Here is a 7,779-nt window from a genome sequence, read left to right as displayed (position 1 = left end):
AGTCTTTAAAGGACATTATATCCAATGCAAACAATGGACCAGAATCAGCAAGTTTATATTTAAATACGAGAACACAATTATTATTCATATGCGCGCGCAGTCGTGAATGGGTACAATAAAACGCGCATGACAGGTGGCGCCAACTGTGGTCTTTTTCATGTTTGCATCTCATTATTGGGGCCCCCTGCCAAGAGGATATCTTTTTATTGCAATATTGTTGCCAAGCTGTTTTTGGACAAAGGTCTACCAAAAACTTATATTCTTCTGTGTCTGTAGATATACCATCCTATTGAGACACTGAACTACTTTTCTTTATTTTTATTTTTGGTTGTAGTTTTTTTTCGGTATAATGAATGTCAATTGGTGTATATTGTTTTTTTTATTTTTTTTTAAGGATGGAAATGAGAAAACAGGCTTATTAAAACTGACAGCACTTTAAAAACTTTTTTGTTTCTTTCTTGACTTTCAATTTTTCCATTCATAAATCTCAGAGAGACTTGTAATGCACTGCGGTTCGAATTTTTGTTTTCAATTTTTATACTCTTTAGTAAAATTCTTATTTGAATTTGAACTGGTACTGTACTGGAACACATAAATATTCCAATTGGAACAAATACACTAGTCTTGTTAAATAATAACTCCTAAATCCAATTGGAGTTTCATTATCATGAAAATAAAATGTTCTAATAAGACAGTAGTTGACGACAACAAAATTTGCCTAATTGTATGCAATGTTTTTTTTGTCTATATCAACATCACCTTCATCATAGATGAAAAAAATATGGTTGCAATTCAATTACAAAGTTTCTTCTATGGAATTAAATGCTTTAATTTGCTTCTACCATAAAAATTCCTTTAAATTTTAACTACAATTTGTGTATTCATAAAAACATTCATATTAAATGGACCTAGATTTATAAATAAATGTAAGAAAAAATGGATTTCAAAATGAGTGGATGTTTTTTGAAAATCGCCTCCTCTGTATGCAACAGAAAATCACAAGCTTTGTGTTGCATTATATGAGATACAAATATCAAAGAATTTTCAGAATTTAATCATATCAACCCCTGACAAATGTATGTAAATAGTAGATAAAAACATAATATAGGAATATAATCAGATTATTTCTAAATATTTAGTTCATTAAATTTTGTATTTTTAAACAAATCGATTAAGAAATTTAAACTAAATTTTAACAGAACTAACCTGTAGAAGAAGTTTTGGGGGGAAATCCATCTGGACGACAGCTTTTCCAATAGTTTTTTTTTGGAAAACTGAAAGCATTTTTTGAAATTTGCAAAAGTATGTGATATTATCTATTGACATTATGAAGTATTAATACAATTTTTTGAAGTACACAAAAAAAAAACAAAATGGCCTCTCTACAGCTCTTTAAAGTTGACGCCTCGAGTTTGCGCCGTGCAATGCCCAGGTCCAGAAAATTATTTATAATCAAAAAAGAAATTTTTCGGAGGGCATGGGTTTCGAGCCTATCTAGGGGCTTTTGAGGCTTCATTTAAGGCCTAGACCACTGAAAATAGTTTCTTCGGTTGATAAATGAATTTATTAGGCAAAACAAAATTAATGTAAAAATAAAAACTTCCAGAGGGATTTCCCCCCTTAATACTGTGGGTTTAGTAAGAGTAAGATATTTAGGTATTTAATGTTCTACTTTGAATATTGCGATAATGGGCAGGTTCAGAAACGTTAGGCCCTAAATATTTAGGTAATTTCTCGCTCTCTGATTGGTCAACTGTCAAAAAAAATCCTTCCAATTTAGGTAATTTTATTGGAAAGCTGACTGGAAAGTTAGGCAAGAAAATTTTACCTAAACATTTAGGAAAGTATTTTTTGTCAACATGACAGCTGATTGTTTTTAATTAATGAATTACGTTAGCAAAATTAAATCTATTTTTTTGAAAAACGAGTAAAAAGTGCTTTATCGGTTATAATTAATAATATTTATTTATTAAAGAATAGTGAAATTTGGTGTCTGCCCCATGCGATCTGTAAAAATCTGAAGTAAATTTCGATATTTGACAATAATGAAACATCCAAACAAATTTAGTCAATTTACCTTTATTTCCGTTCAGAAAATGACGTTGCCTAAATATCTAGTCCCTAATATTTCTTGAACGTGCCCAATTGCTCTAGCAAGAAAAGTATGATATTTGACAAGATTATTTGACAAAATTTGTTATGTAAATAGCAAAACGATATCAAAATTAATATTAAAATATAGTTTTGTTTATCGTTGAATATTATTTCTAAAAATATAAATTTGTTTAAGACAATGCAGAACCTTTTGAAGGGCTTTAATTTTGGCTAGAAACTGAAATAATCTAGATTATAACAACATGACTGATATTCTGACAAACGAACTTTTAATAAAGTTTTTTGATGCAAGTAATGATTCGAAAAATATAATAAAACAATCCTCACTAAAAAAATGAAAATACCTACATTTTTAAACGTATGACGTGGAAGTTGCTTATAAAAAATCTAGGTAATTGAATTTTCTGATAAATTAATGAAGAAAATAAAATATATTAACCCACAAAAGTGTTTTAGATTAATAGACAAATTAATTTGTAATTTTCTTACTGTAAAAACAGTGCAAAATGTGCAAAACAGGTATCCATTCCTCTTGGAACTTATTTGACATTACAAGAAAGGGAAATTATATTAATGAAACGGAGGAGACCAAAACGGGCAAAAACGTTGAATATAAAAAAAAAACCTGACCTTTGTTGAAAGAGCCACATTTATAGAAGCATCAAGAAATACAGTCTAAAGCTTTCCAAAATAAACATGGCATAGAACAGGAATTCAAAATCCATTAATTGATGAGAATAAAAATTGGATCTAAATATCTACTCCCAATACTTTTAACTTTGACTGGCCTGATTTGAGAGTTAAATAAGCAGTACCAGTGCAACTCTAATAAACACATTTTATAGTTATGCTAATTTCTAACACTGTATTCCATAAGAAATCATAATTTTTTATGAGCCAAACTTTTGAAAACTGTAACTTTGGGATCCCTTGTCCATATTTTTAATGAATGAGAGTGTTTAAGTCTCTCAAAGTGGCATCTTGAAATGGTTTTATAATAAATTAACTGAGTAAGAATTAAGAATGTAAATATGAATGGTTGTTTATTGTTTAAATCAATTCAAGTATGACACTTTTACACATAGGTACTTCTATGAATAATTCATCTCAAAAACACATGGTACTCTAATTACCGTAAGCAAAACCTCATGATTTTATATAATATTAGAAATTAAATTTTCTATTAAAAACAAAATGTTGTTAATTCCTTTGCACGATTTCAAGTAAGTTATCTGTACTTCAAATCTTGATGGATATTGAATTAAATAATTGTATGCGCCTTGAATTTCGGTAAACTTTAATTTAAGTAGTTATATGGTTTTGATTTAAAAAAGTGAGTTTCTAATTACTGAGAGTAATAATGTCTTATTTCACATTTTATTTATAAAAACTGCTGCATTATCATTTTCCCTAAGCCAGATTATCTAAATGTTTTTAGATAAGCTTTGAAAGCAAAAACATGTTTGCCATCAACAAATAGGTAGATATTAAGACATAACAAAACAGTGCAATTCGATAAATAATAATAATTCATATAAAAAAAAAATCACTCATACACCATAGTGAACCGAAAAATATATTTTGTGGTTTTTCATGACAGACATCTAAATCTTTTCACATAAGCTTTAAAGATAGGTTTTGTAAGACTAGTATCTTCAGTATTGTGTATCATATATTTTATTGAATAAAAGTTCTAATGATTTTTATATTGTATATAGTTATTGGTTAGAAACCCAAATGAGATTGAAAAGGATTTAGGCACATTTGCTCATACGTGACATTCATTTGAATCCTAACTAACTTAGAAATTCCTCACTTTTATGATATAAATCGCTGAGTAATTCAAATTCAATGGTCTAATACAAACGTCGGTCGGTTTGTTTTAATTGGTTTTTAAAAATTGAAATATAATAGCGGTTTGTTAAAATGTGTGTGTCCTATTATTGCAGGAAAAAGGTTTTAAATAGTGAAAGTGAAAAAAATAGGTGTTTTATTTATTAAATTCATGTAAAGGAATTTATTTTTGATGTTTTTGTGAGTCAAAATAAGTGTATGTATGGGCCTTAAAATTCTAATTTAATAACGCAAACATAAATTAAAATTAAATTTATTGTTTTAGGGAAGGTACCTGGGCACGTTGGTGTCCAGGGGAACGAGGAGGCGGACTCTTTAGCAAAAACGGGTGTAAGTTCCCTTTTAATGGGACCCGAACCGTATCGCGGAATAGGGGAAAATGTTGTTAAAAATAAAATTAAACTAGATGAGGAGACCAGGAGAAAAAGAAACTGGGCAGAACTACCAAAACTAAGACAGGCGAAAATGCTTCTCGGGAGCTACAACCAAGAACGTTTCAAATCATGTATCAGTCTAAGTAGGAACAACCTCAGGTTAATCACTGGCCTTCTCACGAGCCACTGTAAATAGTGCAACATGTAGATTCTGTAATGAAAACGAAGAAACACAAGATTACATCCTAGGTAGTTGCAATGCACTAATACACCAAAGATTCTTGGGTCACTACCAGGTCAAAGAGGAAAAATTACACTCTATGAAAATACCCCAAATACTCAATTTACTGAAAGGAATTATGTAGGTTAGAGGAGGAGCTATAAAATGAGGAACTTAATAGGGGGCACAATAGATCTTATAGTTCGCAGTGCAAATAACAATCAATCTAATAAAAAAGGTACGTACCTATTCTTTTTATGAAGAAGTTTGGTTTATTTTTTTCATTATAAAACACAATTTCTTTTGGTGATAGAAGGATTCAACATGTTGAAAAAGAAGATATTTCTAAGGTTTTCTTTTTATTACTTAGTTGCATATATTTTTAATACATAATCATAAATACGAAATTTGTAGAAAAACGAAACTATCCAAAAATTGAGCAGTTCTGGAAGTTTATTCAACTATAAGAAATAGTGAATATAAGTTGCTTTTCTTCTAATGGTGAGTGATAACAAAATAATGTTTAGTGAAGCTGTTGGTTTGTTGGTGATATTTACTGTATTTACCTATAGGGCAAAATTTGTTGTACAACTTTTTTTTTTAAGTTTTAGGTATATTCAAAACTATCATTGCTTTGATGATAAACTCTATTAAAACTCTTTAAAATCTTTCCTTTGATGTCATATGGAAAATTTGGTTTAAAGTGAAATTTTCAAAAATATTTTTGATGAAAGTAATATTTTTTTTACTCTTGTAGTTTTTTCTAATTTAAACAGCAAGTAAGTGCAACCCAGTCGTGCATCTATAATATTTCCCTGGTAATGTGCCCTCGAAACAGTTATGCAAATAAAAATGAGGTGTTTTGTTTGTTTGATATTTTCCAGAGAAACAAAATTAATGCTATTCGAATAAATAAAAAAAAACACTCATACGCCGTAGTGACCCATATTTTTTGAGGTTTTCCAAAACTGACGAGTACGTTAGTCTCTATTTCCATAGAAAACTAATTAATCTGTGTTCATCTGTGGTAAAATAAAACTATGTCGATTAAAAGTCTGAATTTAATTTTCTTTGTTAAGGGAAGATAATTTTTAGATGGAACGTCCAATGCAGCAGAAAGTTAGAAAATTTAACAAAATTCTTATTCTCAAACCCAGATCTATCAAGATTGAATCAGACTACCAAATATTGGTATAAAAATTTAGTCGAATGAAAAATAAAGAAAATCCATAAATTTTAATATTTCCATCATATAATTTCGATATAATTTAGTTTTTTTTTTATAATATTTTTGTATACTAAAATTTTATTTGCATTATTATTTAATAATAATTATTAAAATTTATAATATAATAATATAATAATAATAATAAAGTACATATTTTTTTTTTTTGCTTTTATTTTATTTGCCTTCTATATAGATTGCTATATAGAGTCCCTCTTACGTCTTACGTGTTTTTTCTTATTGCAATTCATCATGTATCTGGGTATATGTGTAGGTGATGCAAGGTGTTTACAAATTTACAAGTTTTTTTTTTTTTTTTTTTGTTATCAAAATGATTTTTATTTAAGTTTTTTTATGTTTTCAATTCAACACGAAATGAACAAAAATTTTGTTAATACTTCAAAGTAATTTATATAAACTATAATAGTGATTTTATTGTTAATTGATTGATTTGCAGTTTCGTGTGAAGAATTTTTATTTTTTTTTTATTTTATGAAAACATAGAAATACACATATACATACATACAAATATCTTATTTTAAGAAATTTAAATATTTACATTTACAATAGACTAATAATTTAAGAAATAATATTGCAAAGTTAACAATTATAACAGAAAAAAAAAAGATAATGTTGTTTATTTTTTTAAATATATTTTACTTGTTTTTAACATATTGCTTATTTTTTTTTTTTTTGTATTTCAAGTGAAGTTTCTCATTATTAAGATAAAATTAAAAATTGTATTTAAAAAAGTTTCTCGTTAATGCAAAAACAAGGCCAAATTCTAAGATGCAATATTTAAGAAAATGTTGCATTTTGGAACAGTAGTCAGTTATGTTTTTATATTCAGAAGCAATTTTCTTATCATAAGAATTCACTTGCAGAAAAGCTTATCTTGCTCTGTTACACTCTAACCTAAAGAAGGTACACAGAGAAAAAAATCATAGCATTAAAAAGTAAATGTTTTTCAGATTAAAATTTCTCCCAAACTTAAATAACATAAAAAGTGAAGTAGGTCATGAGTGAATCACCAACATAAAGTTTGTTTGAAACTTATTAAAAAACCTGAATCCCTAAGAGTTTTTCTTTAATTCTATGAACAATTAATATCCGATTTCTTGAGAAAGTTCTAGCTCTTAAAATTCAGTTTAAGGATATTTTTCCATTCTTATTTAAACTTAAATCTTGTTTTAAAAGCTATAACTTTGTTAAGAAATCGAACGTTAATATACCAAAATAATCAAACCAGCAATTAAATTTTAAATTTTTTTTCGTAAACTGAAATGTAACTAAAACACAATAAAATTCATTTAATTTCCAATTTTAAGTGAAAGAAAATTGAATATTTGGCAATTTTTAAATCTCAAGACAATAATTCATGACAAAAAACTCATTTGACTGAATCTTGTTGAGTTTAATCTTTAAAAAAAACATTTACGAGTATACTATTTCCAAATTTTTTCCATCCAAAATATTTTTGTTCGCCCGGAATTATCAAAGCTGTTGTGAGTTTCATCCGAAGGGAATTAACATTTTCCGCCAAACTCGTTTCCTGATGATTGCCAATTAAAATTTTATCTGTTTAAGTTTCGTATGTTTCCATACTTGCAGTTTGGATGCTATTTTATACCGTCAATTTCATTATAATTTTTGAACAACAACAACACCTTGAAGGTGCTACCTGTCATTTTATCTGAAAAAGTTCAAAGTACGGAGAGTTGTCCGAACTTGAACAACTTTTCGACGGGAACTGATGTAAGGGAAAAGCGAAATTCAATTTTTCCGGTTGAAATCGTGTTCACGTGAAACTCACGATAAGGCTGATTAATTTGTAAGTATCTAGCCAACGCATTTGAAAATAAGAAATATGACAGTCAGTTCGATACGTCGATAGCCGTTTTTTATTTTTCTTTTCGTTCAAAAAAGTACTGCCCACAAATACTGTTAAAAAATTGATTAAGAAAATTGATTTAACATTAAAAAAATTATTT

The sequence above is a fragment of the Episyrphus balteatus genome, chromosome 2 (assembly GCF_945859705.1).
Source record: "Episyrphus balteatus chromosome 2, idEpiBalt1.1, whole genome shotgun sequence".
Classification (NCBI taxonomy): Eukaryota; Metazoa; Arthropoda; class Insecta; order Diptera; family Syrphidae; genus Episyrphus; species Episyrphus balteatus.
Note: the sequence above shows the minus strand (reverse complement) of the source record.